This window comes from Crinia signifera, chromosome 3 (assembly GCF_055691185.1).
Source record: "Crinia signifera chromosome 3, ASM5569118v1, whole genome shotgun sequence".
Classification (NCBI taxonomy): domain Eukaryota; kingdom Metazoa; phylum Chordata; class Amphibia; order Anura; family Myobatrachidae; genus Crinia; species Crinia signifera.
Window position 1 is genome coordinate 282,354,297 of NC_139219.1, and position 21,108 is coordinate 282,375,404.

Sequence of the window (21,108 nt, forward strand, 5' to 3'; positions counted from 1 at the left end):
AAAGGGTTAGGACGGTGGGTCCTCCGCAGCCCATGCTTTGGAGAGACCCGCAGTGGACTTCCCTCCGCCTTGCGGCTCGGGGTCGTCCTCGGGGGGGCACGAAGCTCTCCCCAAAAGGCGAGAGCTTCGGCACATTGGGGAAATGGAAGGCCCGTAAGGGACGACCACACAACCCAAAAAAACGTGACAAACTACAAAAAAACAGAAAACGTGAAGTGACGAACGTGAGAAGGAAAAGAAATAAATAATAAAGAAGACCCTAGCCAGAAGGCCAGGGTGGGGGGTGTGAAAAATTGTCCTACCCCATCCAAAAGGACGAGGTAAGGACGTGAAGCGCGTACCTAGAGGGGAAGTGCGCAGTGCTAGTGCTTACTAGTGCATGGTGATTTTGGGATCACCCGTGCATGTTCGGCACCCCCGAGTTTCCCCGGGGGCACAGTGCAGCCTCGGACTCCAAGCAGCCAGCCAGTCGGCGTCCAACCAAGTGTTTCTCCGTCTCAGCAGCAGGCACTTTCCAGCCCCTGGCATGGGAATGGGTACTCCACTGAGCCTTTCGAAAGACTCCCTTAGGGGCTGCACCCCCCTCGGAAGAGCAATCTACTCAGTCCCAGTGTTTCTCCGCTCCCAGGGTTAAGATACTAAGCTGAGCTTTTCGCTGTGCCCAGGCCAGGAGTCTCAGTTTCCCCTGACCTGGACCAATCTACTCGGTCTCAGCTTTTCTCCGCTCCCTGGGAATGGATACTAGACTGAGCCTTTCGCTGACTCATCCTTCAGGGGCTACAAACCCCGTCAAGAGAGTCAAACTACTAAGCCCAGTGTTTCTCCCCCCCTCTTACCAGTGGATTTACGGAAACAACACCTCCTACCAAAGGCAGAGGTGAAGATACTTAGTGAGACTTTTCACTGCTCCCGGGAAAAAACAGAGGGGTCCCACACCCTCCGCCCATCAGAGCAGCTACTCAGTCCCACCTTTCTCTATTCTCTGCCAGAGGCCAGTCCATACCCACTGATAAGAACAGATACTACACTTGATCTTAGCCAAAAGGCCGAGAAGCGATCCTTGTTAGATGTAACTTGTGCAGAGAGAATTAGATTTGGGTGAGTTATTTTGTTTCTGTGCAGGGAAAATACTGACTGCATGATTCTACACTTCAATATAGATCTCACTTTGAAGAAAAACCCCACCCAAATCTAATTCTCTCTGCACAAGTTACATCTGCCCCACCCGCAGTGCACATGGTTTTGTCCATCTAAGAAGGATTTTGTCAGAAAGAATGGACTAGAATAACCCCCTATGTCACAAAGCTTGGGACTGGGTTCGCCAAAGATGTGACAGAGTGTAGAAACTTTGGAAGATGGATGTAAGTCCTGCTAATATGTTGGAGAGCTTAGTGGCTATGGCTTGGTCAGGACAAGGGTTGACCCCAGTGGTAGCTGGCACAGTTGCTGAAGGGGACCCAGTTGTAGCAGGTTCAGTGGCTGAGCTGGATCCAGTGGTATTGGGGCAGTAGCTAGGCTGGACCCAGTGGGACTGGTGCAGTAGCTGAGCTGGACCCAGTGATAGCGAAATCGGTAGTTGATCTGAACCCAGTGGGACTGGTGTGATAACTGTGCTGGACCCTGTGGTAGGGTATTTGGTGTCTGGTTTGGATCCGTGTGTACTGGTGTGGTGGTTGGGCTGGACCCAGTGTTACCAGTGCAATAGCTGGGCTGGACTCAGTGGTAGTGAGTTCGGTAGCTGGGCTGGAGCCACTGGGACTATTGCGGTAGCTTAGCTGGACCCAGTGGTAGTGAATTCGGTAGATGAGCTGAACCCAGTAGTACTGATGTGGTAGCTAGGCTGAATCCAATGGCAGCTGGCATGGTTGCTGAATAGGACCTAGTGGTAGCAGTTTCGGTGGCTGGGCTGGATCCAGTTGTACTGGTTCGGTAGCTGGGCTGGACCCAGTGGGACTAGTGTGGTAGCTGAACTGGACCCAGTGGAACTGGTGCTGTAGCTGGGCTGAATCCAATGGCAGCTGGCATGGTTGTTGAAGAGGACCCAGTGGTAGCAGTTTTGGTGGCTGGAATGGATCCAGTGGTACTGGTGCAGTAGCTGGGCAGGACCCAGTGGGACTGGTGCGGTAGCTGAGCTGGACCCAGTGGAACTGGTGCTGTAGCTGGGCTGAATCCAATGGTAGCTGGCATGGTTGCTGAATAGGACCCAGTGGTAGCAGTTTCGGTGGCTGGGCTGGATCCAGTTGTACTGGTGCGGTAGCTGGGCTGGACCCAGTGGGACTAGTGCGGTAGCTGAGCTGGACCCAGTGGGACTAGTGCGGTAGCTGAGCTGGACCCAGTGGGACTAGTGCGGTAGCTGAGCTGGACCCAGTGGAACTGGGGCGGTAGCTGGGCTAGACACAGTGGTAGTGGGGCAGCGGCTGGACTGGCAAACAGTAGGAACCAGACACCAGGAGCCTAAAACATAGCAGGAAACAAAGTTGTTCAGGCAACTTCTTGTATGTTGAGTCTGACTTTATACCTGCACCATGACTCTGATTGGTGCAGAGTATTTATCTATGTATTAACAGTTTCTTGTATAGCACACCCATATTCTGCATCAGTCCCTGCCCCAGTGGAGCTTACAATCTATATTCCCTATCACATATACATGCACACACATTCACACTTTGGTTAATTTTGTTGGAAGCCAATTAACCTACCAGTATATTTTTGGATTGTGGGAGGAAACTGGAGTACCCGGAGTAAAACCACGCAAGCACGGGGAGAATATACAAACTCTGCACAGTTAGGGCCGTGGTGGGAATCAAACCTATGACCTCAGTGCTGTGAGGCAGTAATGCTAACCACTACACCGTCTGTGCTGCACAGAGATCCGATATGAGCTCCGGCAATAAGAGGAAGCGCAGCACAGATCTATGCTGGTGCCTGACAAGGAGCTTTGCCACCCCTGGAAGGGTAAGCACCAAGTGACACCCTACATCTCTAACCTCATCTCCCTCCATACTCCCTCCTGCTCCCTCTGGTCAGCCAAAGGTGGAGTGTCCTGATCGTTTAGTGGGTACAGCTGCTGGGTGACACCATATAGGCCAGTTGTTATTTTGCGCCAGATTGCGAGGGTTGGCGCCAGCAGTTGCACATAAATAGGCAAATCACAAATAGCGATTTACTCACTCCTGATAATGGGTCTGGATCAGGCCCATAGTATGGAGACAAGACCCTTGGGGGTAAATTTACGAAGATTGGAGTCCTGTATCACATGGGATGTTGCTATGGGCAACCAATCAGAATCTACTTATTTATTTAGCACCTTCGAGAAGATGATAGATAGTATCTGATTGGTTGCCCACAGCAACATCCTGTGTGAAATAGAACTCCCATTATAGTAAATTAACCCCTTGGTGTCCCTGTCCCATAGGATTAAAGACTGAGTAGATATTGAAAGCCTGTGAGGGACCTGTGTCGAATTTGTAAGTACAGCTCTGAAATAGGGTGGGGGATGGAGAATTGTGTGTAGGTCAGTGAATGGGGGGAATACTAAGGGCACGATTCAGACGTGCTCTGTGTGATCCGAATACTCCCCCCCGGCCGATATTGGGTGTCTGCGCGTGAGTAAGCCCCCGCAGCCATCGCCATTGGCGAATTTTCTTTTGCCAGGTCGCTCGCTGTCTCAGTGAAAGGCAGGGGGCATTCCAATGGGCCCAACCATAAGCAAAATCACCATATATCTACTACGGTTGCTATGACCAGATGGTGCGAGGATGTTTGGGTCATATTAGCCAGGGGCTTTCGCATATTTCCCACAGCTGCTGCATACAAGATATATATAGCGGCAATGCAAATAGCATCCACCACTGAATCGGCCCCTAGGAACATGACATATAAACATCTAACAAAAGGAGGAGAAAAAAAGCGTATAAAGCCATTGTAGTCTAGAGACAATAAACAGCCGATGTATCGGATATAATTGCTCCTGCGTTGCAATATGCAGTATTCGCCCGTATGCTTAGTTGTACACATCAATGTGCCAATCTGTACTCTTTATTTCATAACTGTTATCATTATCAGTGGGAACACCGAGACTGAGTTGCGTCTGCTCATCATTGTCCATAGCTTCGTATGCTCAACTCCGAGTGTGTGCAGTGCAAGGTACGTTCCACACAACTGGCACGTGTAAACCTGCATTAACACGAAGAGAAGATACCGCACAATACGTGAGACATGGATGCAGAAATGTCATTCATACACACGTGTCTGTTGTGCATGTATTACATCTCTTCTATCTGCTTTATTATAAGTGATTAATGAAGCCCTTCTATCAACTTAGAGCCTGATTCAGACCTGCTCGCTAGGCCCCTTGCATACATATCCACTCCCATGCGGCCGAACGGAAGCAACATCATTTTTTGCTCGCTCATCATTGAAGGATTTCTCTTCCCTTCGCTAATAAGCGCCAGTCAAGGCTGACTTTTATTTTGGCCAGAGATAGCCAAATTTGGTGCAGACGCTTGCCCCAAGCAAGCATCGACCCACCTGCGTTCGCAGTGGTACGCTCAGCATTTTCATGGGCACAACTCCTTTTTTTATTAGGAGCACCCCGATGAAACACTTGGTATACCCCTGCCCCCGCCCCAGGCCCTCCCTTCCCGGAGTGAATTGGGTTTGCGCATATTCGCGCATGAGCAAACCCCTAACATCGGGAAAGGAGGCAAATTCAGACCCTAACAAACGGTCTGAGTCTACCTGTTGTTCTGTAGCGTTGTTTTATAATGACAACTGTTGCGATTCTTTTGCTGTTGTCACAGGGATTTATACTGTATTTCCTGTAGCACTGCTGTCCTACAGCACTGACGACCTTGTCATTTTATTTCTTTATTATTTGGTTCCCATGCAGTACTGCACAGCTCACTGCCATTTGGTAATCACTGTAAATAAGTAACATCTATGTGGGAAAGACAGGAGAGACAATTTGAGCAGGATTAATGCTGTGTGACATTCTCCCTGCATCGGACTACTCTGTTCTGTCCACTAGATGTCGCTACAAAGTCTTAATACTGGCAATGCTATGCTTAGAAGCCTGTCGTTAAACTGGTGGAGCTGCCCACAATATAACTCTATTGGTTAGAAGAATCAGCACAACCATAGGTCATATAATATGTGTGGCCTGTACAGCAGGGATGTGATTGGCAGGGATATGATGATACAATTTCAAGAGCAGCCACAATGTGTGAATTGCTTCATTGCGAAGTAGGCGGTGGTACGTGACATTATTCACATTTTTATGTTGCCTGCACTTTACCGTGTATGAAAAAGTAGGCGAGTATGGCTATTGGGTTGGAAATAAGGGGTGTATACCATATTAAGTGCAAAACCTGTTGTATGGTGCACCCAAAGGGATTCATGTTCTGATACTCCCTTTGCATGGGGTAAATAAGACAATTTATATTGTTAAAAGATAATGAATAACATGAAATACAAATGAATGAAATGTAAACAGATTGAATGAAAATTGAATAAAAAAAACATACAGATGTGGTCTCTGGGGTTTAACTGGTCACCGATTGGAAAAGAAAACAATTGTTCTCACCCTAAAGATGTTCTGCGGTGGGTTTATTCTTTCAGAGCAACTCGGGCCGAGCCAGAATTGCCTGGCACCACCGCAGTAGGCTTAGATCTTATCCAGGGATTTCCGCTCAAATCTGAGTCCAGTGAAGACCACAAAGTGCTGGTGCAAGAATCCTAGAGTACAAGGATAGAGTCCTCCAATCTACGCATTTCGGGAATATATCCCCTTCTTCAGGTTTGGATCCTCATTGACCGGGCTCCACGCAGCTGCAGCTCTGGCCCTCCCTCTCTGATGGCCCGCAAATGCAGGCTGCACGTGCTGCTTTATCAAAGCTCTCATGCTGGAGCAAAACCAGTCACAGATCGTTTAAAGGACCCGTACGGATGGTGTAGTGGTTAGCATTACTACCTCACAGCGCTGAGGTCATGTGATCGATTCCTGCCATGGCTCTAACTGTGTTGAGTTTGTATATTCTCCCCGTACTTGCGTGGGTTTCCTCTGGGTACTCCAGTTTCCTCCCACAATCCAAAAATATACTGGTAGGTTAATTGGCTCCCAACAAAATTAACCCTACAATGTCTGTGTGTGCGTGTCCATGTGGTAGGAATTATAGATTGTAAGCTCCACTGGGGCAGGGACTGATGTAAATGTTCAAATATTCTCTGTAAAGTGCTGAGTAATATGTGTGCGCTATATAGGAAACTGTTAATGAATAAAATAAATATTGCAAATTAACCTGTGGAACCTCCAACTATCACACACTGGACAGTCTGCACTTTACTGTCAACATCAGTTCCCACCTGAAGAGCAATTGGACTACAGCTTGCGGACTGTCAAGACTGATATTTTTTTTATGAAATAAATATCTATTTACATTCATTTAATACAATATCTGTCTTGTCTTATTATTACAGCGCAGATACTTTTAAAATATTTAGCATATGGTTGGCACTGCTATGTGGTTATCTTATTGTGACATCACAGGTGCAATTTGGATTCTGCAGCTGTAATAATTAAATATATTGAAGATTAAGGGCCAGATTCTCTAAGCTTCAAAAGTGATAAAATGGAGAGTGATAAACAGCCAGCCAATCAGCTCCTACCTGCCATGTCACAGACTGTGTTTGAAAAATGTCAGACAGGAGCTGATTGGCTGGCTGTTTATCACTCTCCATTTTATCACTTTTGAAGCTTGGAGAATCTGGCCTCATATCTGTAAATTTGATTCATAGCGCCTAATACTGAGAATTTGCCACTGCACATACACACACACACACAATGTGCCAGAGTCTACTGCAGGTCTCTGGCAACATGGCGCCAGTATCGCATGCCCAGACACATCTGTATTGTACATGCGCGAGCCACTGAGAGATGCACACGGTGGTCATTTTGCCATCAGGGGGGACTGCGGGGATTCCAGTCGCGGGCTCCTAGTCAGAAAGAGGGCCCAGGACTGGTGTTTATAAAGTATAATATATCCCTTGAAGCAATGTAGAGGTTGAGTAGTGCGGCCAGTGCTGCAGGCACAAGTCTCCCCAGGCATTCCATGCGCTCAAGAAAGGGAAGGGGGTCCCCCTCCCTTTTTTTAGGTGTCGGTGTCAACATGGACACTATATTAGTGTACGGCGTCCCCTCCCATGGCTCGCTGCGCTTAGCACACTGTTATATTCTCCCTCTATTACCACTGGGATGGTAAAGTATGAACAAGACTTTTTTCAAAAACCATGGAAAACTCAGGTTGACCTTTTTCCACGTCAACCTTTTCCATGTCACCCTCTTGCTCGTGTCATTCTTTTGGCCATGTTGATTTAATGTGTGTTTACCCTTTTCAATTGCAAGCGCTGTAGAAATGATTTGATGGTCGTGACCATCGAATTATTTCGGCCCCACACGCAAGCTGCAAATGGATGTTTATGCAAAACATGAAACTAGGCGTGTAGGTGGCATTTAGTTGACTCGCAAAGCTGCGAATTTTGAAGCTTTGCGAGTCAACCAGAATGACCTCCATACTCCAGAACAAGTTGCGGGTCAACCAGAATGACCTCCAGAACAAGTATGGCGGTCTGAACAACATGTATGCAAGTTGTTGAGAATACTAAAGTTTTCACTAGACTAATACCTAGCAATAGATGCTGGAGTTGTCCTGTTACCTTCTAGTACAGAACATAGCAGATATTAGAGTGTTTTAGTAAAAGATCAGAAATAATTCATAGCAAAACACCCACATATAGGAGGATGAAAACTAGTTTTGATCTCTTTCAGGCTCTCAAGTTAATATGAGTGTTTGTATATTGCCTGTAATTGCTGCTGCTTTGAAGTCATGTAAGGCAGGTCACATTATTTAGTTCCTGTATATATCAGAGTACGTGGGGACTTGAGTAGGACATGAAAGGGCCAGTTTGGTTGTGATCTGTCTGCTGGCCTGTTTTTGGTTGTTCTGTCCCCTCAGCAGGGACCTGCTGAAAGACACTCCCAGGATAATGTGTTTCCTGGTGGAAGTGTAAAAATCATTAGCTCTCTGTGTGGGGAAGAGACAGTGGCTGGTTCCCTTCCCTAGAAAGTCTCTTTTATCTCATGCTAATGAGTCTGACAAAGCTGTCTGCATTTCCCCAGCCCAGCACAGTGGCCCAGACTCTCTTGTATTCTCTATAGTGCACTCTGCCCTGAAGAAGAGCCCTGAGCATTGCAGTCTGTCCTTTATTTTCTGCTTTAAAAATTCCCAGATTGTGTGTGTGTGTGTGTGTGTGTGGTCATTTGAACAAAACAAATAATATACAATCCACTAACCAAGATCAATGGCAAAATACAGGAGAGAGACACACACACACTAAGGGCCTGATTCAGTGGAGCAATGTATTGCCACTGTGTGCATGCACCAAAGCTGTAACGTGTAGTAAAGGATTATCTATGACCTATGCACAGAAAGTGAGTGACAGATTTTGGGGGAGGTAATGGGAGTCAAGTAGAAAAACGCAGGCTTGTCAGGACCATTTTTTGGCTGTGCTGTAGTCAGCCACTGCTAATTCCTATGCAGCTGGAGAGGCCCAGGCCGGCCCAAGCGTCTTAGGTGCGACGTTCATTGTAAGACAGCATTTGGTTGCCCAGAGGCCCCATGGTGCGGCTAATGCACGGCCAGTGTTTCAGCTTTTGTACATAAGCAGAGAATGAGAGACGTCTCTATACACACCACAGCGCCTGAGTTATTAGCATCATTTCTCAAGTTCACTACATACAAAACCGCAGCTGCTTCAGCGACTGTGTGCAACTGAACCAGGCCCTAAATCCACAATATTTGCCAAAGTGCACACACATCGATTTATTGTCAGCCGTCCATTTACTTACCAGTAAGTTTCCTGAGAAAATCCAGACAAGCACAGTGAGGACATGTTTGCCTACTATTGAAAAAGCAAGTCAGGGAGATTGTGAAGGTGACGCCAAAATGCGGACATGCACTACATCTGAGAGGCGTGTCGTGAAATGACTTGGGTCCAAATGTAGATGAGCCCCAGAGGCAATGGAGTCATCTGCCGCCGGGCTCCTGCTCCCAAGGGGGCACCTCTACTCCCCTGCTAGTTTAAATCAGTTATTTAAAAGCCAATGATATTGCTTCTGTGGCTGAGTTCTTAAATATATATGTGTTCTCTATCTATCTCTATATTTCTTAACAGAAACATATTTTATATAAGGTTATATAGGGTTGTGTGTGTGTGTGGGGGGGGGGGGGTGGGCTCCAATATGTATCTTGCCTCCGGGCATCTGTAACAAACTTACGCCTCTGATTAGCCCCAAAGCAGTCAGTAAGATCTACTTGGTGAAAAGATACTGGCACTTTTCAGGGCTTGCTTATGCATTGTGTATCACTAGTCCTTCCATATAAATGGCTAGAGAAACTGTATTTAAAAGTGCATGTAGCCATAGGGATCATTGCCTAGGGATCGCATTTGAATGTATATATATATATCTGAATTATTTTTCCTACAATTATAATAGCTACATTATGGGAAGAGGGAAGGTGCAACCTCCCTGACAATCAGGAAGAGTCAGCAATTGTGCAGTAAACACAGGCCCAACTCAACAATGTTACCAGTGCAGGGAGGCAGCAAAGCTGCAACAAAACATTGCACAAGACAAACTTGAAGGCAGAACTGGTGAAAACAGTCATCAACCAGGGAAGGCTCCAGAGAGGGGCATGCAGCACAGTCCAAAATTCAAATAGGGGAGGCACAGAAACTGCCATTCCAAACGGACTCACTGGCAGTTGGTGTTTCTCCCCCATTTGAATTTTGCATGGTGCTGCATCCCAACCCCTGGAGTCGCCACTGTCATTAACACAATCTTTTGGGGGGGGGATTCAGTTAGCCATGGGGCTTACCCAAAGTTAATTGATTGTATTGCCCAATTCAGTTGAGCTTTGGGATGTCTGCACATTCATTTCAAGAGGCAACATTTTTCTTCAAAACATCAGGAGTTGTGAGAGAAAAATCTGTGTTACAATTCAGTTTATGTGGAATCAATGGGTTTTGGTGCATTAACCCCTTAATTACTGCACGGTGAAATGGTTAGTTAATTGAATAGTTTTTCCCCGAGTGGCACAATCAATTCTCTTTGTGCTGAGCTTAATTGAATTCCCCCCTCTGAGTTCCTCTTTTGCTTCACCTTCACACAGAATCGCATTTCACACTTTATTTGGAGATTCAGATTTTGTGAAATTTATATTCCATGAAACAGAACGAGGCTGTCGATGCCCAATTCATTCAGCTAAGTCTTATGTTAAGGGTGTGTATTTGTGTCGTATCCCGGTGGCTCACAGACAATGAGCCTAATTCAGTCCTGATCGCAGGGCAAATTTGTTCTCAAAATGGGCAAAACCATGCTGCACTGCAGGTGGGGCAGATGTAACGTGCAGAGAAAGTTACATTTGGGTGGGGTGTGTCAAACTAAAATATAAATTGCAGTGTAAAAAATAAAGCAGCCAATATTTATCCTGCACAGAAACAAAATAACCCACCCAAATCGCACTCTCTCTGTACGTATTACATTTTCCCCACCTGCACTGCACATGGTTTTGCCCATTTTGAGAACAAATGTCTAGGTCAAGCGGTTGACACCAAAGGGACATGCACTATATCGACTTGGCAATGGTCTCGCATATGAAAAGATTGACACACGTGTTTCACAAGTTTTTTAATTTAAAAAAAAAAAAACTTTTTCATGCTTTACCACCCACATGGACTGGAAATGGCAAAGTATGCCGAGAAACATTGACCTTTTCTCAATATTGATGTAGTACATGTGCACCTGATGACCACTAACAAGTCCATCTGTGTTCATCTTCCATTCACGGACAAGCTAATAAGAATTCTAACTACAGCATCCCAGAAGTGAGGCCCTGCTGTAATGAGGAAGGCAAGAGATGGTAGTAATGCCAAGCAGTCATAACACAGATAATGATTTATAAATCAATGAGCTCGAGTGATACTGTAAACCCCAAACATGTATTTTGGTGACAATGGGGTTTAATCTGAATCAGCCGCAAAGAGATCCCTATCTTCACCAGCCCCCACTGATGCTCACGCAGCCATCATGTGCGGATTTCACTACCCGGGTACAGAGTGGCAATGTAAGCTATCAATCTGCTTCCAATTCTTTGCTGAGACAGGATCTTTCCCGAGCCAATGTCCCAGCAAGAGAAACATCATCAATTCTCATCACCTCGGACAAATCATGATCTTATTCAACTAATATTTCAATAAGAAAATTTATTAACCATGACGCTGGACCTGGCAGCTTAACGAGATCTTGTTTGAGGACTACGCACTGAAAGATCAAGTGGGAAGGGCTTTAGATAGGTACTTTGTTCTAGATGACATGCCAGAATACTCCATTATTCAAAAACAAAGTGTGAAGTTAATGGAGCTGAATCTGAGTCGGACGCAAAGAGATCTGTGTCTTCCCCAACCCCCACTGATACACATGCTTAGCAGTGGGCATAGTTACCCCTTTTCTGCATTCATAGAATCCAAAGATGCCTGTCTCCCGATACGCCCCCCCCCCCCAATCCTTAGAGACCCTGTTACAGACTGATATACCTGTTAAAAAGTTCCCCCATACATTTTTAAACAAAATGCTTAGATTCACCAAAATCAGGTTAGAATCGTACCATTCGGAGTAGCTAAAGATAATGCTATAAGAATGATTGACCTAATCTGTCACAGAGACTGAGATGGGTCCTCTGTGTAGATGAAGGTGTTTGTAAGGCCCCAACATGCATGCCGATATTAAGGCATTTTCTAATCGACTTTTCTACGTTTGGCTAAGATGCTTGGAAAATGCCCCTACATCGGTGTGTGTGTGTAGGGACCATAGCGACAGCAATGCACCTCCCTGCGCGTCGCTATCGCTGGACGAGATTTGTGGTCAGTGAGCACAAGTCTCGCTGATCGCCAGTGTTCTCCATCGGAGAACACTGGTGCTGTAAGCTCGCTCAGCACACAGCACTTACAGCTTGCGCTGTGTGCTGAGCGACAGCGCTGTGTTCTGAGCGACCTAGCGTCGCTAGAAAGCCCTACACACATTGGCATGTCTGCAGGGCAATTATATAATGGGTAAACTCAAGTACTTGGAAATGGGATTCCAAGAAAATGCCCACTTTCTCTGTGTTCTTTACTGATGCCCAGGCAATAGCAATTCCCTTCACTTTTTTAGATTGTTATTATAATGCATTAAAACAATTGCAACTTATTTTGATTGCACGTGTTGTAACTCATTCCCAGAGACCCTCAAATTCCTATATGAAGGAGGTGCAGGGTTGCAAAGAGGGATCCGAGCTACTGTAATCACCCCACCTCCTCTGCAGTGAATGCAATTTGTGTAACCTCACATGTGTGGCAGCACCAGCAAGTAATACTGCTAATTTGGTAGTAGTGTTAGGGATCGTGGGCACCTCTGCTTTTCAGAGAAGCCAATTGCTTCAGTAATTAAGTATCCACTTCTGCAGTGTGTGCGTGTGTGTGTGCACAATCCAGGCTGACATATGCTGTCACACTTATTATGTTACTATGGTACATGTTGAGTATCCCTTATCCAAAGATCCATTATCGAAATTATTCCGAAAACCATACATTCCAGATAGTGGGGAAAAAAATGTTTTCTTGCTAATAGCACAACTGGTTACATCTGTAACAGCACTACTGAGGATATGCTATGTACCTGGCACTACTGAGGACATGATATGTACCTGGCACTACTGAGGACATGATATTTACCTGGCACTGCTGAGGACATGATATGTACCTGGCACTACTGAGGATATGCTATGTACCTGGCACTACTGAGGACATGATATGTACCTGGCACTACTAAGGACATGATATGTACCTGGCACTACTGAGGATATGATATGTACCTGGCACTACTGAGGACATGATATGTATCTGGCACTACTGAGGACATGATATGTATGGGCAGTACAGATGGTGCAATGGTTAGCATTACTGCCTCACAGCGTTGAGGTCATGGGTTTGATTCCCACCATGGCTCTAACTGTGCAGAGTTCCTGGCACTACTGAGGACATGATATGTACCTGGCACTACTGAGGACATGATATGTAACTGGCACTACTGAGGACATGATATGTACCTGGCACTACAGAGGACATGATATGTACCTGGCACTACTGAGGACATGATATGTACCTGGCACTACTGAGGACATGATATGTACCTGGCACTACTGAGGATATGATATGTACCTAGCACTACTGAGGACATGATATGTACCTGGCACTACAGAAGACATGATATGTACCTGGCACTACTGAGGACATGATATGTACCTGGCACTACTGAGGACATGATATGTTCTTGGCACTACTGAGGATATGATATGTACCTGGCACTACTGAGGACATGATATGTAAGGGCAGTACGGATGGTGTAATGTTCAGCATTACTGCCTCACAGCGTTGAGGTCATGGGTTCGATTCCCACCATGGCTCTAACTGTGCGGAGTTTGTATATTCTCCCCGTACTTGGGTGGGTTTCCTCCGGGTACTCTGGTTTCCTCCCACAATAAAAAAATATACTGGTAGGTTCATTGGCTCCCAACAAAATTAACCCTATAATGTCTGTGTGTGAGTGTACATGTGGTAGGGAATATAGATTGTAAGCTCCACTGGGACAGGGACTGATGTGAATGTTCAACTACACTCTGTAAAGCGCTGCGGAATATGTGTGCGCTATATAAGAAAATGTATTATTTATTAATTTACAGTTTCTTATAAAGTGAAGCAGATTCCTTTGTGCTTTACAATAGTATGTAACTGGCACTATTAGGGACATGATATGTAACTGCACCACTGGGGACATGATATGTAACTGGCACTAAATATGTGCAAGGACATGATTGCTTGGCATTCAAATTCAGTACCTGAGATAGTACACAAACTTTGTTTCATGTTTTAAAACATTGTTTTATGCACAAATAAACTATATCTGTGTGTATTTTATGTGTTTGATGTGTTTGTACAACATAAATGCAAGTTACCTAAGGATACATCATTGAAATATATATATTTTTTAAAATAATCCGTTATCCAAAATTCTTCTGGTCCCGAGCATTTTGGATGAGAGATACTCAACCTGTATGTACTGACTATGGCTGTGCATCAAATGCTGAGCACGGGTTAGAAGCATATGAGGAACACAGGAGTATAGTTCTCTTGTTTTTCACCATGCAATAAATGGTAATTACTGTGATTAGTTTAATTAAGCAACATACATTATAAGGCATTAACAGTGTATGTGAAACACACTGATATCTCTCACTCTATCTCGTAACTTTACTTAAGGTGCCCACAGACTAGAAAGATCTGCGATCATAAGATGTGCGCATAATAAGCCTTCAAATCTTTTGTCCGATCTGGACAAAAGATTTCGGGCAAGTGCACATCTTTGCCAAAGATTTTTCTTAAGATCCCGTGTGCGTTCCTATGGATCTTTTGTTAAATCTTCTGATCTTTTGTGCAGCACGTAAGATCAGAAGATTTAGCAAAAGATCCACGGGAGCGAGCATCGGCCGATTTTCGACCGATTATCGGTAAATCGGCCAATCGGCCCAAAAATCGTTCTAGTGTGTGGGCACCTTAAGATTGGAGGTTCTATTGAAGATGGGATGTTGCCCATAGCAACCAATCAGGTCTCTGGTGGGAAAAAACACCTGGTAATGTATGGGAGCAAATGACAATCAGGTATGGTATTAGAATTTAAGTTGATAGAAACATTGATAATGTATATGGTCAAAATCGCATAGCACATAGTGCAAATCACACCATGCTATGTAGCATCCAATCCTGATTTCATTCCGATGGACGGCCCTGCGGCATCGAAATCGAATGTAGAAATAGACTGTGCAGCACAGTCTATTTCTACTATCTCAGAACGAGGCAGCATGGCCTCCACTCCTCCACCGCACCGTCCTTCCCTTCCTGCCAGCCGATGCTGACACCTCGCAGGGTCTTGGCGGCCGCCAGCATCGAATTGATATCGGCGGCTGCCACATCGGCTAGTGTGGACACCAAAAGTGCTCAGACCCTACTGTGCAGGTCTTTGGAAAAATGGCGTGTTGGACATTTTTCTGGCAATCTCCGTAGTGTGGCACTGTAGGGTCTCTCTGAGCACTAGAGCAATTAGACCCCACTGCGCATACGTAGATCGCCGTAAAAATGGTGCAGAGGCCATTTTTCCAGGGATTTCAGCAGTACTGCAGTCGCCATTGTGGGACTCCAGAGGGTATTAAAAAAAAATTGGGTACAGCGTATGCAGTGTGGGCATGCATACAGATCGTAGCGCACATACGCAAGCTCAAATAGTGACAGAAATAGCAAGAATACCTCATCGCAATCCCCTCACAATTTGACTGACAGGAAGTCGGCATTTGGGAGTGACCGGAAGTTTTCTGGGAGTGTCAGTAAAAAAACGCACACATGGCCAGGGGTTTTAAGGGAGGGTCTGTGGCGTCAACGCTGCTCTAGATCAGCCTCTGTCGCGGAGTTGTAGAAGGAAAATTTTCCCTGGTCTCTGCAGATTTGCAGATAAGCGATCCTGTCTGAATTGGGCCCTGCCTGTTTGATCACAGTGGCTGGTGAGCTGAATACAAACACTTATTCCATTCTGTTATTATATAAAACTTAGCCGTGCTTACATGTCAATAGGTGAGAATACCTGATCCAGATATCTCTGATTTCGGTACTTATGTATTATCTGGGCTCCCATGTTAAATGCACCCCATTTTTTCATACCCCTACTATCCAATTACGCATGGAGTTGATTTTATATAGTGTGGCGAGCGCAGCGAGCCACCGTGCCCGAAGCGTGGCGAGCGCAGCGAGCCCCGCAAGGGGATGCGGTCTCATAAGAAAAACGGGAGCCCAGATATTACATAAGTACCCTGATTTCTATACACAATGAAACACATTTGCTGAAAGCAGAGTGCAATATAATTTAACTCCTGTGCTGCCTGCGATCCAGTAGGTTTTACTGCACAGCACATCCCAGGTATTCTTAGCAGCTGTTTCCTATGGGAACAACACTCTTCCTGCTGAAAGGGCATTTTACTGCTTACAGGATGGACAGTCACTGGCAGCAGAGGCTTTTGATCAGAAGTTCACAATTACCACAGAACAGGTCTTCATTTACACATCAAAGGAGGCACTTAAAAAGGAGTCACCTTTCCTGTAGGTCTCCTCGTTCCCAAGTCTGGGAAGCTGGGACAGAAACATCTTCCGGTGCGTACACATTAGACGATGAAAATAAAAAACCGACATGTACAATAACGGCGATCGTTAACAATATTTTCGCGCGTATTGATGCGTGCTCCCACAGGCGGTTATCGATGTCTTCCGCCGTCTGCACATGCAGCAAGATGGAGGACATCGCTACTGAGAGCCGTGCTGCAGAATGTGTACCCAGCGTAACACGTTAACCCTTTGAGTGCCAAGGGAATTTGTCAAAATAAGTGTGAAGATTGGCAGCAAACCTTTTTTTTTTATTAACCCTTTGACTGCCAACGTTGCTGTAAGAGATCCTCAAAATATCCACTAAAAATTCCAGAAACTGATCTGGCACATTATAAATGCTAACTGGCTTTACATTGTAAGTCTATCCCCTCCATGGCTGCTACAACCTGTTATATGGGATACATACCATATGGACTATCAGTCCAGTATAGTGGATTATGAAGTGCTATCCTTTTTCCTCCACCTGGCTATCACATCATGGTGCTCCGTCTCCTATCTATGACCTATGGCAGTGATGGCTAACCTGGACATTCCAGCTGTTATTGAACTACATATCCAAGCATGCTCTGCTACAGTTTTTCTATTTGGCCATGCTAAAAATGATGTAGGGCATGCTGGGATGTGTAGTTCAACAACAGCTGGAGTGTCAAAATTAGCCATCACTGACCTATGGTCTTTCATTTAAAAGTAAAATTATTATCATTTAGTACATATTTTGTTTCTTGGACTTCTATTGGGCTTTAGAGGTTTTATGGTCATTTGTCCAGGACTAGACTCTGATACTTATGTTTATTAGGCGTTTCTAGGTACTATATTGATACTGATGTTACATTTTACAGGAAAGTTGCTGTATTCCCCTCCCTCCCTTTTCTTTCTTTCCTTCTATCTTACCTCCCATTAGTTATTGTGTATGAATATGCTTTCAATAAACATTAACCCGTAAAAAATAAATAAATAAAAGTGGCTGCATTTTATGCAGTAACTTACACTATATGGACAAAAGTATTTGGCCACACCTGTTAATGATTGATTTCAAGTATTCCAATCAGACCCGTAGCTAGAGTCTCCATTTGCAAACATTTGTGATACAAAATGGATTGTTTTGAATAGCTCAGGAACTGCAAGCGTGGTACCTGTGATACCTTTCTGAGTGAACCAGAATAAGGGCCAAAATCACAAAGCAAGGTTGACGAGTGCTAAGGTGCATGGTGCGTAAGTTGCCAATGCTCTGCTGATTCCATACCTGAAAATTTCCAAAATTGTGCTGGTGTTAATGTAAGCACAAAAACTTTGTGGCGGGAGATTAATGGAATGGGTTTCCATGGGCACGTAGCTGCTTGCAAGCCTCACATGACCAAGTCCAATGCCAAGCATCATATGGAGTGGTGTAAAGCACACAGACACTGGACTGTGGAGTGGTGGCAAAGTGTTCTGCAGAGGGACATATCACGCTTCTCTGCGTTTTGCAGTCAGATGGGCGAGCCTGGTTTTGGTGGATGCAGGGAGAGCATTACCTGTCTGGCTACATTATACCAACTGTGACATTTGGTGGAATAGGTAAATGGTATGGGGCTGTATTTCAGGATTTGGGCTAGATCCCTTATCGCCAGTGAAGGGCAATCTTAATGCTTCAGCATACCAAGACATTTTAAACAATGCTATGCTTCCAACTTTGTGGCAACAGTTTAGGGAATGCCCTTTCCTGTGCGCCAGTGGACAATACATACATGGTTTAAAGCAGGCATATCCAAACTGTGGCCCTCCAGCTGTTGTGAAACTACACATCCCAGCATGCTATGCCATAGTTTTACTAATTGCAAAACTGTGGCAAGGCATGATGAGACTTGTAGTTTCACAACAGCTGGAAGTCCATAGTTTGGACATGCCTGGTTTAAGTACGGTGTGGAACAAGATAACTGGCACGCACAGAGCTCTGAACTCAACCCCATCGAGCACCTTTGGGATGAACTGGAATGAAATGGGGAAGTATAGATCAGGGTTGCCGACTTTAAGATTCTCCTCTCCGGGAGAAGCCCGGAGAGGAGAGATTCAGCAACCACTCAGGGGGCGGGGCTTACGAGTGACATCACTAAGCCCCGCCCATGCTGTTAAAGCAGCTAATTCACGGATCTCCGTGGAGGGGGCGGGGCTAAAAGTACGCGATTGTGCCGTTTTAGCTCCGCCCCTCCTCTGAGACCCGAGGATTGCGGCATTTTAATGCCGCGATCCGGGGGTCAGCGGGGGTCCCCCCTGAATCTGGGAGGGTTGCCCACCCTTCCGGGGGGCCGGGAGGGGGACCCGATTTTCGGGAGACTCCCGGAAATTCCGGGAGGGTCGGCAACCCTGGTATAGATGCAGTTCCTCTGCAATGCAAAGATTTTCACAGCAGATACTTATATTGGTTCTTGAATAGGTGTATTCTCTATAAAAGCCATACTGTTCCTTCCAGATGCCCCTAGCTGCTGCCTGCCAGCAATGGACGAGAGACGTTTGGTCTGTGTGATTAGTAACACCAAACGTCTCTAGTCCATTACCTGCCATATAACCTAGCACTCACTTTGTGGTTGGTTACAGACTACTATGTTATATCTCTGCATGTGCAAGTGGATATGTACAGCTGCAAATCCATCAGCACCAGTGGGAATGAGTTCAAATCCCATCGCAACTTGCTCACCATCTAATGATTTTTACACTGGGCACATAGCAGGTGCAGCATAGCCAGACGCTTACTCGTCAGTGCCATGGAAAACCGGCACATGGCTGGAGCTGAAGTCACACACACTCCCCTAGGGTCGCCACACATAGCATTTTCCTAGGCACGTCTTCTTTCTTTCCTGTCACTCCCATGGTTTTTGTCTGGCACGCCTGCATTTTTGTTAGCACTCCCATTAAACGTCCGGTCCCACCCCCAGATGCCTAATTCTTGTCACTGTGTGAACAGCGGGCATTGCACACTGCAGCCTATACACACGATACGCATCGATAATCGGCAACCTTGCAAATTCCCAATTGTGCAATCAGGTCTGAATCAGGCCGAGTACCTTGTTAACAAGAGTTGATAGAGACATTACTTATAGGTGAAAGGACATACAGAGCTAAGCAGTGCTGTGATCCAACCAAGTGCTCTGTGATGTTCCTCATCAGGTGTAGAATTACAATATAAACGGGATTTTGTGATGCCTCATTTGCTTTCTCATCATCCTCAAGCAAAATACATATATATTTTAGTAAATATAAACCTTGCTGCAGTGCCCGTTACCCCTTCTTGCTTTATGTGAAGCCGACCAATGTAAATTTAAATAATCCGTCCAACTGTGCTATTGCTCTGCTTATGTTTACACTCATTTCTTGCCCAAACTAACCTCTGTATAATACAAATGCGTTATGTTATAGGTCAGCAACTGAGCAGTAGCTACATTCATTGGGAACATAAATGAGCGAAAACCACTGAGCAATAATTCTTGTGGGAAACAAATCTTGTTGGCAGGCAAATAGTATACACAGTATAGTGTATCTGGCATACATAGAAATGTATATAATAATGTGTGTGTTACGACTGTAAACCCCTGCAGAGAAGTTGCATAACAACAAGATCAAGCAAGACGGGTCATGTAATAATCCACAGCAACCGAATGGTAACTATGGGGGAGATGTATCAAAGCTTCTAAATAATGGAGAAGTGGAAAACTCGTAAATAGTGCGGCCAATCTCGATATCGGTAAGATTTCGGGATTTTGGCCTAGAATTGGCAGTATTTAAATCCCAAAAGCTTCAGACCAGTGTAAATGTACGAAAGGGACCAAAGACTGCTTGGTGATAAATCTGTGCTTACTATGGCTGGGAACTGAACCCTACACAGCTGTCCTGGCTATTTTGTCTTTTGTTACATAGTGGCAGATGTATAAAAAGGTTAATATGGGAGGGAGGCTGATCCCACTGTGTATTACACCACCGGTTTGTGCTGAATTACAGGGGCACATATCTAAAAGATAAGATACCAAGTGGAAATGTAGGGTAATTTATGAATGGTTAGTAGCCGCGTTCCAACACCTGCAGCTATCGATTTTGACAGTTGCCCTGTTTCTCCCCGGCTGTGGTGGGTACAGAATCCAGGCTGTGCAAGAGATCTCGCGTAGGCAGTGAGATCTTGCACGTGCTGGGCAGGGGGAGACCGTGCACAACACCAGGCTGTGCTGCGTACTCAAAAGGGGATCGTCAGGAGGGGAGTTTTCACAAACATAATTTCATTTAAAGCAGGGGTGTCTAAACTTTTTGTGACGAGGGCCAGATTTGGTGAAGTGTAAATGTGTGGGGGCCGACCATTCAGCCTGACATTCTTTGAATCATTAATCACATCAGAATGGTCCCCCACTCTGCCCCCATTCACTGTATGTTCCCCACTCTTAATGTCCATCAGTGCCTCCATTCATTGTATGTCCCCAAGCCTGACCCTCCTTCACTGTATGACTCCGATTCACTGTATGACCCCGATTCACTACCCCACTCTGCCCCCATTAACTGTATGTCCCCCAGCCTGCCCCTGCTCCCCCTTCTCTGAATGGCCATCACTGTCTCCATTCACTGTTTGTCCCCCCAGCCTGACCCTCTTTCACTGTATGTCCCCCACTCTGCCCCCTCCCTTCTGTGTATGTTTCCCAGCCCCTTGTGTGAACCAGAGGAAGGAGAGGCAAAGCAGGCACTGCAAGGACAGCAGATGCTTGAGCTCCCGCTGCTGCCCTCCTCCGCTCT

General features: G+C 45.6%; 1 pseudogene; it reads right to left on the bottom strand.

The window, feature by feature from the left end:
- Positions 1-922: 922 nt before the first annotated feature.
- LOC146066060 (U2 spliceosomal RNA) lies at positions 923-1,058 on the bottom strand (annotated as a pseudogene).
- Between the last annotated feature and the right edge of the window lie 20,050 nt (positions 1,059-21,108).